Source organism: Pseudophryne corroboree, chromosome 11 (genome assembly GCF_028390025.1).
Source record: "Pseudophryne corroboree isolate aPseCor3 chromosome 11, aPseCor3.hap2, whole genome shotgun sequence".
NCBI classification, from domain to species: domain Eukaryota; kingdom Metazoa; phylum Chordata; class Amphibia; order Anura; family Myobatrachidae; genus Pseudophryne; species Pseudophryne corroboree.
The window spans coordinates 351,147,707-351,161,034 of NC_086454.1; the positions used below are offsets into that span (position 1 = coordinate 351,147,707).

General features: G+C 48.4%; 1 protein-coding gene across 1 annotated transcript in view; it reads right to left on the reverse strand.

The window, feature by feature from the left end:
* CHST8 (carbohydrate sulfotransferase 8) overlaps positions 1-12,312 on the reverse strand; it is a 475,169-nt gene extending 462,857 nt beyond the window's left edge. The window contains exon 1 of the mRNA XM_063945979.1: positions 11,522-12,312. The gene's annotated coding sequence lies outside the window, so the exon portion shown is untranslated. The remainder of the gene's footprint in view (positions 1-11,521) is intronic.
* Between the last annotated feature and the right edge of the window lie 1,016 nt (positions 12,313-13,328).

The window sequence follows — 13,328 nt, forward strand, 5'->3', positions numbered from 1 at the left end:
TAGCTCAACAAGCCCACCCTACATCCTGTCTCCTCATCCTCTTGGATTTATTCTAGCTGTGTCTTCTAACGTACTTGAGTTTTCTATGGTTTCATATAAACCCTGTATGTATTGGATAGAACATCCATGCAGAACACGCGGTGCCATATAAATCAACCATGATGAGGATGACTTTACAGTGGTTTTGTTGCTTTGAATAAGGTGGGTTATGTCCCAGCAAAAGATCTGTCTAGTGCACCCCAAACCCTTTTATTTCACGCAATCTTCTGACTGTTTCCACCCCAACCTTTCACCTGCTCAGTATTTATTGTGCACCGAGAATCTAACTCATCCCCTGGCTGGGAACACTGTAATGCATAGATTATTCACATGCCCGCAGAAAGGTTACAGGCCGATTCAGCATTAGGCCCATTAGAACGGTGCCAATGGGTGACAGAGAGGTGACTTTTTTCAGGCACAGCATGTGCAGAAACTTTTATGTGCCGTACAAAATTAGGACATATGTCTCCAATTGCCCAACCATGCCAAACCCATCTGAAGTGACAGCATGCCCATTTTCAGACAGGCCCACCACATTTTCATCGGGACAAATTCACAAATGTTGATAAGCGGGAGTCAAACTGCCTTGTGGTAGGACCAGTGTGAGTGGAGTCTGTCCTGGTTTCTACAGAAGTGGAGGAGCTTAGCACAATAAGGCATGATTACAGCATACAATAACGTTTATTATCCAGGAGTAGCTCTATTTATAGCCACAAGAGTGCAAATAGGATCCAGTCGGGATCCCGGCAGTCAAAATACCAACGCCGGAATCCCAACACTGATCGAAATGCCATCGCTGGCATCCCAACACTTGGGGCCCTGATTGGTTCATAGCTGGGCCAACAGATATTAGGTTAAGGCACCTTGAGCAGTAAGGCTGCAGGGAGGGGGAAGGTTAGGTTTAGGCTACAGGGAGGGGGAAGGGAAGGGTTAGGATGCAAGGAGGTAGGGTTAGGGGTTCACTGGGGGAAGGTAAGTATACTCAACTTCCCCTGTTGGTATTCTGATTATCGTTATGCTGTGCTCGGGATTGTGCCCGCCAGCCGGCATTTAAATCCCTACCCGTGTAAATTACCCCTGGAAGACAATGATGTATCAGACCTTAGAGAGAGATAAAGTACCAACCCATCAGCTCCTAATACCCCTTTCAGACATAAAGTAATCCTAAAACCCAAGGTTTTTGCACGTGAACGCATATCGACCCAGGTCTGGTTTATGTCTGAAAGGGTCTACACGGGTTGAGAGTCCTGGGTGCGCAACCCTACTCGCTAGCCGGGTTGTTTCCTGACACTTGCAACCCAGCTTAGGTCTGAAAGGTGTGGCCCATGTTTTGATGACCTGGGTAACACCTAAAAAATATTGATTGGCTGGGGACAGTAGCGCTTAGGGATGAGATCATCTCGAAGCACCCACTGAATGCAGGAAGACCTAGATTATTGGAAAACCTGGATCCAGTGTGAAGGGTGATGAGCCAGAGATAACCCGTGTCACCACCTATGTGTGAAAGGGGTAACCCGTACTGTGTCCTGGGTCCAAACCATTTTGAAGCCCGCTAATTATGTCTGAAAGGGGCTTTACTGATATTTTTCAAAAACATTCTGTAACATCGCAGTTAGGAGCCAAATGGCTGGTACTTTATCTCTCTCCAAAGACTGATACATCTCCCCCGCAACTTGGCTTATCGCTTTTTAGGCAAAGCCCAAAAACAATGGGTTCTATTTATGAAAGTGCATCGATAATGCAGATTTTCTATCTCCGCAATGAACATTATAGAATCACCTACTGCTGTAGTGTATCATCGTTCAGCCGATCACAGTGGTACGGAAATTCCACATCTGGACTTTCCATTCCACTTAGCCCAAAAAAAAACCTGAAGCTAATAATTAAAATATTAAAAAAAAAAAAAGATTATAATTATATAATTGGGAAAATGCTTTCTTCACAATATAATTTTTTCATTCATTTTCTTCCACCTCAAACAGCAATACTCGTACTTGCCCTTCCCAAAATGTGACAAATCTTCTTCAAATATGTTTTTAGTGCCTCCTGGCGCTGGGTCATAATTTAGGAAGGAGGCTGTTACGGTGCGTTGGGTGACTTAAGAGTGTGCAAAAGCCCAAAACCGTATTGCTTGCTACATCCCGGAACGTCTCTCAAAAAAACAACTGTAGTAGACGGAACGGAACGCAGACTGGAACCAGGAACAGGAGATAGCTAGTCCTCACTTGTCATACAGGGTTCAGCAGCTGTGGCTTCCTACCCAGTCCAGGACTCAGGGTGCACCACAACATCTGCCGTTAGTCTCCTAATCATATTAGAGACAGATGAAGTTAGACGGGGATATTGCTGGTGACAAGTTTCCACTGCTGCTATGACTACATCCCGATTTTGATCCAGCTTGCACTGCCGAGAGGCCAATTTAGAATAAAGCGCGAAAAGAAATTGTATAAATCAATCACGGGAAAACATATCCCATCCTGCACACTGCTATCCATTTCACTGCCTTAGGAGAAGAGAAATTAGACTAATCTCTTCATTGGAAGCACACACTTGACACACAGCACCGGAGCCCCGGCCTGTAACTGCCAATGATTTGCATAGCGGATCGGAGGGTGTCATCGCGGCTCTGGCCACAGGGACTTTCTACATTAGGAGCCAGAAACAATGCACGTTTGATGGAGTGGAGGTTAGCATGCATTATTTATCACTTCATTACACAGCACAGCAAAGCCCAGATACATTCACTTCCACTTTTATTGGGTTATAGGAGAAGCGCAGCACTGGCATTAATAAACTGGAGTATTGGACACAGTGGCTGAGCAGGAAAGGGCATTAGACAATCTCGGGAGTGACTAATTGACATTTACCATCATCATGTCTTATGCCCCTGGGGCCGCTATGGCCAATAGCTGGCCGGGTGGTGACATCTTGTTCCAGCACAAAATCACTGATCCGCTGACCTGTATTTAATCAGCCAGAAACCTGTAAACAATCACTGCGAGCCACTATTTTACCCCGGCTGTAGGGTTTCATTTCACAGGCTACGTGGAACACCGATCTGATTAATGGACAAGTCCGTCAACACTTATTACTCTGCTAACGAACCAGCAGCCCCTCGTACAGGTCTGTCATAAGATAGATAGATAGATAGATAGATAGATAGATAGATAGATAGATAGATAGATAGATAGATAGATAGATAGATAGATAGATAGATAGATAGACAGACATGTGTGCGTTTATGTACATACAATATAAAAAATAAATATAATACATAACATACACATTTTTTGCAAGGGCTGAATTGATTAACATTTATTAATAGCAAATGCCAATGCCACACAAACACAGTAATAGAGTGAGACTAAGTATTAACAGTCAGAGGGCCTGATTCAGTAAGGATCCTATAAGCAACCCTGACTGCAGTTTCCCGATGATCGGAAAATGCGCACGCAGGATTGCAAACGCCTCTGTCTGATTGACAGGCAGAGGTGTTTACAGGGAGGGACGGGGGCAGTGGCGGGCGGTGTTTGGGAAAAAGGGGGCGTTTTGCCCCCGTTTTCCATGAGTGGCGAGCCTAGGACTGCATCGCATATGCAGTTTCTTTGGCCCCGCAAGCCGCACTGCGACGCCAAGCCTGCGTAAGCTCAGGCTTACTCAGCCTGCTGTCACAGATGGCGATTGAGCACTAATCGCGTCATCGGCCGCCCAGACCACTTACTTTACTCGGGAAGTGGGCGGCGTCAGGTGGATGCAGTGCAGGACCGGGAGACTTAAATGCTCTGCCAGGCGGCCGAGAGCTGCACCCAGAAACCGGGAGCCACCCATCTGTTTTGGGAGAATATTCAAGTATATTTCAAGTACTACATATTGCATATTGGCGCAGCTAGATTGCAGTGGTAAATGTGTTATGGGCCCGATTTAGACCTGACCGCTGTTGTGCGGATTTGCACAGCGGCGGATTATCGATTTGCTGCGCATGTGACGCCAAACAGCAACAGGATAGTGCAAAACTTTTGATCGCAAGGTGATTGACAGGACGCGGACGTTTGTGGGTGGTAACTGGCCGTTTTCTGGGAGTGTCAGGAACAAAACGCAGGCGTTCCCAAGCGTTTTCAGGGCGGGTGTGTGACATCAGCTCCGGCCCCGATCAGCCTGTGTGTATCGCACTGTAGGAGTAAGTCCTGGGCTGCGCACACACTGCACACACTGCACACACTGGAAAAATCATTCGATGGCGAGTGAGTTGTGAACAGATTTGCAGATGTCCGCTGTCTGGCTGAAGTTTTCGCACGGCGTACACATACATTCGCACACTTGCACGGTGCGGGTTTTCACTCTCTATGGGTGGCGGCTATCTGATCGTAGCCCTCTGCAAAAACGCACAGCAGCACGCAGGTCTGAATCAGGCCCTATGTGTGCCAATCACACAGCAATTCTGATCTGGGGTCAGAGGTTTGCTGGACTACTGAACACGAAAAAATCTACCCAAGGCTGCATACACATTATGCGATATCGCACGCGATGCGGCTGATATCGTATGATCGCATACGATATCATGTAATATGTACACACGATAATGCATGCAATACGCGCTCCCGCGAGTCGTATCCTGCATGCAGGTCCGATGTGCGATATTGCTTATGAGGGCCATGCTGCTGAATGCAGCAAGTCCCCGCTCCTCCCCCACGTCGCAGCCATCGCAGATGATGTCACATCTTATGCACGTCGGTGGTCATTCCGAGTTGATCGCTCGCTAGCAGTTTTTAGCAGCCGTGCAAACGCTATGCCGCCTCCCACTGGGAGTGTATTTTAGCTTAGCAGAAGTGCGAACGAAAGGATCGCAGAGCGGCTGCAATTTTTTTTTGTGCAGTTTCAGAGTAGCTCAAAACCTACTCAGCGTTTGCGATCACTTCAGACTGTTCAGTTCCTGTTTTGACGTCACAAACACGCCCTGCGTTCGCCCAGCCACGCCTGCGTTTTTCCTGGCACACCTGCATTTTTCCTGGCACGCCTGTGTTTTTCCGATCACTCCCTGAAAACGGTCAGTTGACACCCAGAAACGCCCTCTTCCTGTCAATCACTCTGCGGCCAGCAGTGCGACTGAAAAACTTCGCTAGAACTTGTGTGAAACTACATCGGCCGTTGTAATAGTACATCGCGCGTGCGCATTGCACCGCATATGCATGCGCAGAAGTGCCTTTTTTTGCCTCATTGCTGCACAGCGAACGAATGCAGCTAGCGATCAACTCGGAATGACCACCATTGTTCTGATGTGTACGCAGCCTAATGGGGAACAGAAATGGTTCATTTAAGAACTGGTTAATTTTATTAAAACAAATCTTATATATTAGTTGCTGCTAGAGCTACCCTGTTCCGCCCCTGGCAGCTGCCATAGATGACATGCTATTGAAGGGCGCATCTAGTAAAAAATTGTTGCTGTAAACACCCTGGAGAGGTTTAAAGATTAACTTGGTCTTTAAATAAGGGCTCGGACACGGTCACTGCTTGCCCAGAAACATCTGTGTTTTTATGTTACAATGATGACCCTAAAAATGCCTTCTGTAGGAGGGTCTGCGCTTCCCAGCAACGCTGCAGTTCTGGTGTGACTGTCCCGTATTATCATGGCGCCATGGCTGTAGCAGGGAGCAGAACGCACATAGCACTAACTTCTGTATCATCATCATCATCGCTCTGAACGGCATCAGTTACTGAATCCAGACCGCGGAGTTATGATTTTACCACGAAGCGCAAAGTGTCCATAACACTGTTTGGGTCACATATACTAAACTTTGTAGAGTTAAAAAGTGGAGAGAGATAAAGTACCAACCAATCAGCTCCTGTCATTTTTTCAAACACAGCCTGCAACACGGCAGTTAGGAGCTGATCGGCTGATACTTTATCTCTCCCCGCAGCTTAGTATATTCCCCCCCCCCCCCTCCCCCCCTAGGTGGTCATTCCGAGTTGATCGCTATCTGCATTTGTTCGCAGCGCAGCGATCAGGCTAAAAAAGTCAGTTCTGCGCATACGTATGCGGCGCAATGTGCACGCGTGACGTACGGGCACAATGAACGATGCAGTTTCATACAGGGTCTAGCGATGCATTTCAGTCGCACTGGTGGCCGCAGAGTGATTGACATGAAGTGGGCGTTTCTGGGTGGTAACTGACCGTTTTCAGGGAGTGTTCGGAAAAACGCAGGCGTGCCAGGGAAAACGCAGGCGTGGCTGGACGAACGCTGGGCGGGTGTGTGACGTCAAATCCGGACCTGAATAGTCTGAAGTGATCGCAAGCGCTGAGTAGGTTTTGAGCTACTCTGAAACTACACAAAAAAAATTTGCAGACGCTCTGCGATCCTTTCGTTCGCACTTCTGCTAAGCTAAAATACACTCCCAGTGGGCGGCGGCATAGCGTTTGCACGGCTGCCAAAAACTGCTAGCGAGCGATCAACTCGGAATGACCACCCGTGTGAGCTAAACAGTTGTCAAATCAGAATTATATTACAATACATTTTCTGACTTTGGAGAATATGCATGAAACCTTGGAGAGAGATAAAGTAGCAGCCAATCATCTCCTACCTAACAAGTTGCAGGCTGTGTTTGAAAAATGACAGTTAAGAGTGGTAGGCTGTTACTTTATCTCTCTCCAAACTTTGATACATCACCCCCCCCCCCCCATAGAAACAGATGTTGCAGAATATGCAGATTCAGCGCAGCAACACATTACAGTGGACCCTCACCCAAAACATATCAAAATATGAATTTACCCGATTTATCCCACTTTTAGCTCTGTATAACGTTAGTTTTCAGGCTAATAATTGCCGGATCCACTAGGTGCCCAGAAAAAAAGACTTTGCACTTTATTTCAGCTCATACAACACAGAAATCATTCAGAGCCGTGAGCGTTATATGTATCTGTGGAAACTACTGTACTGCCATCCGTGTGCAAATGAAATGAAACATTAGGCATAGAGCTTAATGAAACAGCGCACCTAGTGGCCACTTTATCCTGGGAACTGGGAAACTAGCACTTATTATAAAGCAGCAATATTTAGAAGGAAGCATCATCAGCCATGGGAGTGCTAACTTTATGCAGCAGGATTAAATCTATAATACACAGTAGGGGTTACTGAATAACCTGCACGCTATAAGTGTTCCATAGAGTGATCAATAACAACATAGAGTATAGCAATCAGAATACTTCAAAATCGACTGACGAAAGCAAATGTCTTATAGGCTGCGACAGTATGTCACTGCAATTATTGTCCTATATTTGCACAGAGCGATGGTGACATGTCATTTTGTTTTTAACTTTCAGGCTCTAAAGATTCACGTGCCACACATTGTTACACAATAACACAAGTTTTGAGACCCCACGTAATGTACTTTTAAGTAAGGAAATAGAATTACCAGGCTAGGTCAATAACCACTCCAGTAGCACATATCACTAGATTGCAAGCTCTTTGGGACAGAAGCGTAAGGGCATTTTACCACATTATGACACACCTCCAGTAATATTAACACCAAGATCTATGGCTCTCATTCCGAGTTGATCGCTCGATTAGGAGCCGTGAAAACGCATAGTCGCCGCCCACGGGGGAGTGTATTTTCGCTTTGCAAGCGTGCGAACGCCTGTGCAGCCGAGCTGTGCAAAAACATTTTGCGCAGTTTCTGAGTAGCTCTGGACTTACTCAGCCGCTGCGATCACTTCAGTCTTTTTGGTCCCGGAATTGACGTCAGACACCCGCCCTGCAAACGCCTGGACACGCCTGCGTTTTTCCAAACACTCCCAGGAAACGGTCAGTTGCCACCCACAAACGCCCTCTTCCTGTCAATCTCCTTGCGTTCGCCCGTGCTAATGGATTCTTCATTAAATCCATCGCTCAGCAACGATCCGCTGTGTACCCGTACGACGCGCCTGCGCATTACGGTGCATACGCATGCGCAGTAGAGACCTGATCGCTGCGCTGCGAAAAACAGCAGCAAGCGATCAACTCGGAATGACCCCCTATGCCTCATGAAGGCAAAGAGCTACAGAAAACCACAGCCGCCAGTTTTCGGACTTCATAAATAAAATAAAATACAGCAATTTATTCTACGGTCTGTTCACAAGTTTGACTGGACAGCTCCCGGTTTGCAGGATGAAGGAACAGGATGCTCTGGATCCAGTTAGCCCGTCTTGGCGATTTATAAATAAATGATCCGCACTCCTTGATTGATGTGCCGCTATAAATAATTAAGACAGACATGTGATCATCCTCTCACTTCTCCACTTTCCTACAAGGAGCACAAAACCCAGCTAACAAGAAAGAGACAGGTCAAACGCAGTACAGACTGGAGCATCAGGTGCGCTCTTCCAGATTTTAATTGTCTGGCGAAACACTTAATTCCCAGGGGATTTCAGATACACTCCTTAACCCCCATAGTTCCCTGCACCGAGGCTCAAAACAAGCCCCTTCCAAGAATACAGGGATTATTCTGAGATTCACCTAATCCACCCGTGTCTTCAAAGCAGTACAATCACAGCAATATCACACCTCCAATTCTAAACCTAGACACAAGAGCTGGCACTCCCATCCTCCCGTTCCTCCTCGGAAGCCTTCGTTCAGACTCTGGCAATCTTTTCCTCTGCAGATCAGCATTCCAGGTAGCAGGTGTCTGCAATGCTTTCATTAAAGCCCTATCATTTCCAGCAGGAATTTGCACCTGACACCGGTCCCTGGGACGCTGGAAACTGTAATCTGCACTTTCGAGTTTGCAATAAGCATCTCTCATATTTCACAGCCGATTACAGCAAAGGGGAATTAAAAGTAGGATCTTGGCCGCAGCGAGCAGTCATTGGGATTTTGCAGCTACGGGATCTAAGCACAATTCCCTAAAGATACAGTATAACAAGCAAGCACACCAGACTTTTATTAGGTCTTACAGAGTTGGGGAAAAGTTTATATTGTACAGTAGCGGACATAAGCCAGAGGCATACTGTAGGTCCCTGGGGTTTATAAAGTTCATATGCATTTTTATTTTTTTTAATTAACGCAAGTCACATTTAAAGCACATCGCAATAAGAAAACACTACAAACCATCCGAAATTATTTCATTGCACCATTCTTAATTAAGAATAATAATTAAAAAAAACACTGACATCAATTTCATGCAGCTTCATCCCTCCCAGCAGGCACTTTAGCAATGATAAGAGACTGGATACTTAGCGGCGCAGGATTCTATAGTGCACTCTCTACGGCGTCCCAGGGTTCAGCCGTCTTCTATATTGATCTCCCTTCCCTGCCAAGGGCCCCTGCGCACTGTAAAGTTTTACGACTTACCGTATGCATTTATATTTTGCAGCAGATGACATTTCTGGCCGCTGCCCTCAGGCTGGGTGGGAAATGGTTAAATTTAACGGCATCGTTATCGTAATTAACTACACATGCCCATAAGTTACCACCGGTCTATATCAATTATATAAAGTGCTGCTGAGGAAGGGAAGGAAAGCTTCCAAACAACAAAAAGTCACACTTGGCAATTATAGCTGGAATAAGAAAATGCCTTGGAATACTAGGAGAAAAACAATATGAGAATCATCTGCAGCAGACGTCCCTTGCATCCACCATGCATCAGTCAGTAAGATCCCTTGCATCCACCATGCATCAGTCAGTAAGATCCCTTGCATCCACCCATGCATCAGTCAGTAAGATCCCTTGCATCCACCCATGCATCAGTCAGTAAGATCCCTTGCATCCACCATGCATCAGTCAGTAAGATCCCTTGCATCCACCCATGCATCAGTCAGTAAGATCCCTTGCATCCACCCATCCATCAGTCAGTAAGATCCCTTGCATCCACCCATGCATCAGTCAGTAAGATCCCTTGCATCCACCCATGCATCAGTCAGTAAGATCCCTTGCATCCACCCATGCATCAGTCAGTAAGATCCCTTGCATCCACCCATGCATCAGTCAGTAAGATCCCTTGCATCCACCCATGCATCAGTCAGTAAGATCCCTTGCATCCACCCATGCATCAGTCAGTAAGGTCCCTTGCATCCAACCATTCATCAGTCAGTAAGATCCCTTGCATCCACCCATGCATCAGTCAGTAAGATCCCTTGCATCCACCCATGCATCAGTCCGTAAGATCCCTTGCATCCACCCATGCATCAGTCAGTAAGATCCCTTACATCCACCCATGCATCAGTCAGTAAGATCCCTTGCATCCACCATGCATCAGTCAGTTAGCTCCCTTGCATCCAACCATGCATCAGTTAGTAAGGTCCCTTGCATCCAACCATGCATCAGTCAGTAAGGTCCCTTGCATTCACCCATGCATCATGGTCAGTCAGGTCCCTTGCACCCACCCATGCATCACAGTCAGTCAGGTTCCTTGCACCCACCCATGCATCACAGTCAGGTCCCTTGCATCCACCCATGCATCATTACGGTCAGCCAGGTCCCTTGCACCCACCCATGCATCACGGTCAGTCAGGTCCCTTGCATCCACCCATGCATCATTACGGTCAGCCAGGTCCCTTGCACCCACCCATGCATCACTGTCAGCCAGGTCCCTTGCACCCACCCATGCATCACAGTCAGTCAGGTTCCTTGCACCCACCCATGCATCACGGTCAGTCAGGTCCCTTGCACCCACCCATGCATCACAGTCAGTCAGGTTCCTTGCACCCATGCATCACAGTCAGGTCCCTTGCATCCACCCATGCATCATTACGGTCAGCCAGGTCCCTTGCACCCACCCATGCATCACGGTCAGTCAGGTCCCTTGCATCCACCCATGCATCATCACGGTCAGCCAGGTCCCTTGCACCCACCCATGCATCACAGTCAGTCAGGTTCCTTGCACCCACCCATGCATCGCAGTCAGTCAGGTTCCTTGCACCCACCCATGCATCACAGTCAGTCAGGTCCCTTGCACCCACCCATGCATCACAGTCAGTCAGGTTCCTTGCACCCACCCATGCATCACAGTCAGGTCCCTTGCATCCACCCATGCATCATTACGGTCAGCCAGGTCCCTTGCACCCACCCATGCATCAAAGTCAGTCAGGTCCCTTGCATCCACCCATGCATCACAGTCAGCCAGGTCCCTTGCACCCACCCATGCATCACGGTCAGTAAGGTCCCTTACATCCACCCATGCATCAGTCAGTAAGGTCCCTTGCATCCAACCATGCATCAGTCAGTAAGGTCCCTAGCATCCAACCATGCATCAGTCAGTAAGGTCCCTTGCATCCACCCATGGATGCATCACGGTTAGTCAGGTCCCTTGCACCCACCCATGCATCACGGTCAGTCAGGTTCCTTGCATCCCCCCATGCATCACAGTCAGTCAGGTCCCTTGCATCCCCCCATGCATCACGGTCAGTCAGGTCCCTTGCACCTACCCATGCATCCCGGTCAGTCAGGTCCCTTGCACCCACCCATGCATCCCGGTCAGTCAGGTCCCTTACAATAAGACGTGGGCTCGCACTCACCTGTGGCAGTGCCAGGTGCACACTCCAGCTCCTATAGGTCAGCAGAGGACACAACTTCCCTTGCTCCGGGGTAACTAATAATGATGATGATGATGATGATGATACGCTGTATCCCAGCTGAGGACCTGTAGAGCCGGCTCAGACACTTCTCCCACCACAGTGAGCAGCCGCCCCAGTGCAAACTAGAGCAGAAGTTCCCAGGTCACAGGCATGGGGGGCATCTCAGGGGCTCAGCACCCCACCATCTACAGGGGTAACTAGAAGCCTCAGGGCCACCCAACAAGTCATGCAATGCTCCAGCACCTCCATGCATCATCAACCCACCTGGCTGAGGGTGGGCAGTGCCAGCAACCTGGGTGGTCCAGCACTCTGCCCCACTCCCACAGGAGGATGCTCTCTCTCAGCACGCAGGGCTGTCTCCCACTCGCAGCAGTCTCATCCACTTGTGCGTGGGGGCTCCGTGCACTCCTGGCTGTGGCATCCTGGGCAGGGACCACCTCCTGGATGGTGAGGGGCAGGTGAGTGCCCCCTCCCTCGCTGCAGGGAAGTTGTGCCAAGTGGCGCCGCCTGCAGGGCTGGGTCCGGGGGGTCGCCGGGGGCCGCTGCTGCTGCTGCCCGGGTCCTGCGCCGGCTACACCAGGGTGGGATGTGCGGCCGCTGCTGCTGCTGCTGCTGCTGCTGAGGCGGCGGGAGCGCGCCTCCTCTCCTGCGTGGACGCGCCTGGAGCCCAGGGCTAGCTCTGTGTTACCTTGCAGCGCCCTCTACCCCTGACTATGGTGCTGTGTGCCAGCTGCCAGGTGCCCGGACCGAGCTGGCACGTCCATGCATGGGCACAGCTCCCTCTGCTCACCCTCATAGTCATATCACAGCCCCCTAGATGTGCAGGCTGGCATGCTATTGGCTCTGCTTTATTCTGTTTCATTTATTTTAGAACATTTTATTTTATTTTTAATTAATTTGTCAATTTAGCTCTGATGTCATTTATTTTTTCCAAAAATTGGAAGACAAAAAATATTATAATAATATATATACTTTATTAAAGCCTGTGGGATCTATACTGAATGATATGTGCAGGTGTTTCATCAAAAAAAATGCAGGAATTATATCTAAAGAAATGAAAAATAAAATAAAATATTCCATATATCTGCTGAGCTGATTGCATGTTTTATGGGATTGGGCTGCTCACTCTATATATAATAAGAGGTGCTACCATTACTGAGACTCGAGGTCACCTGGTCGCGGTTGGTGTGGTCATATTTTTGGCCAAAATTATACTAAGCGCCTCAATTTTGCGCTGTGTTGTAGTTTATTATAGTTATTCTGATTGGAAGTGCTTAGTATTTAGATATTGCACCTGCATTTCTCTAACGTCCTAGTGGATGCTGGGGACTCCGTCAGGACCATGGGGAATAGCGGGCTCCGCAGGAGACAGGGCACATCTAAAAAGCCTTTTAGGTCACATGGTGTGTACTGGCTCCTCCCCCTATGACCCTCCTCCAAGCTTCAGTTAGGTTTCTGTGCCCGTCCGAGTAGGGTGCAACCTGGATGGCTCTCTTATAGAGCTGTTTAGAAAAGTCTTTTTTAGGTTTAAACTAATCAGTGATTCCTGCTGGCGACAGGATCACTGCAACGTGGGACTTAGGGGAGAGACTTGCAACTCACCTGCGTGCAGGAGGATTGAAGTCTTAGGCTACTGGACACTGAGCTCCAGAGGGAGTCGGAACACAGGTCAGCCTGGGGTTCGTCCCGGAGCCGCGCCGCCGATCCCCCTTACAGACGCTGAAGACGGCGGAGACGGAGGTCCGGT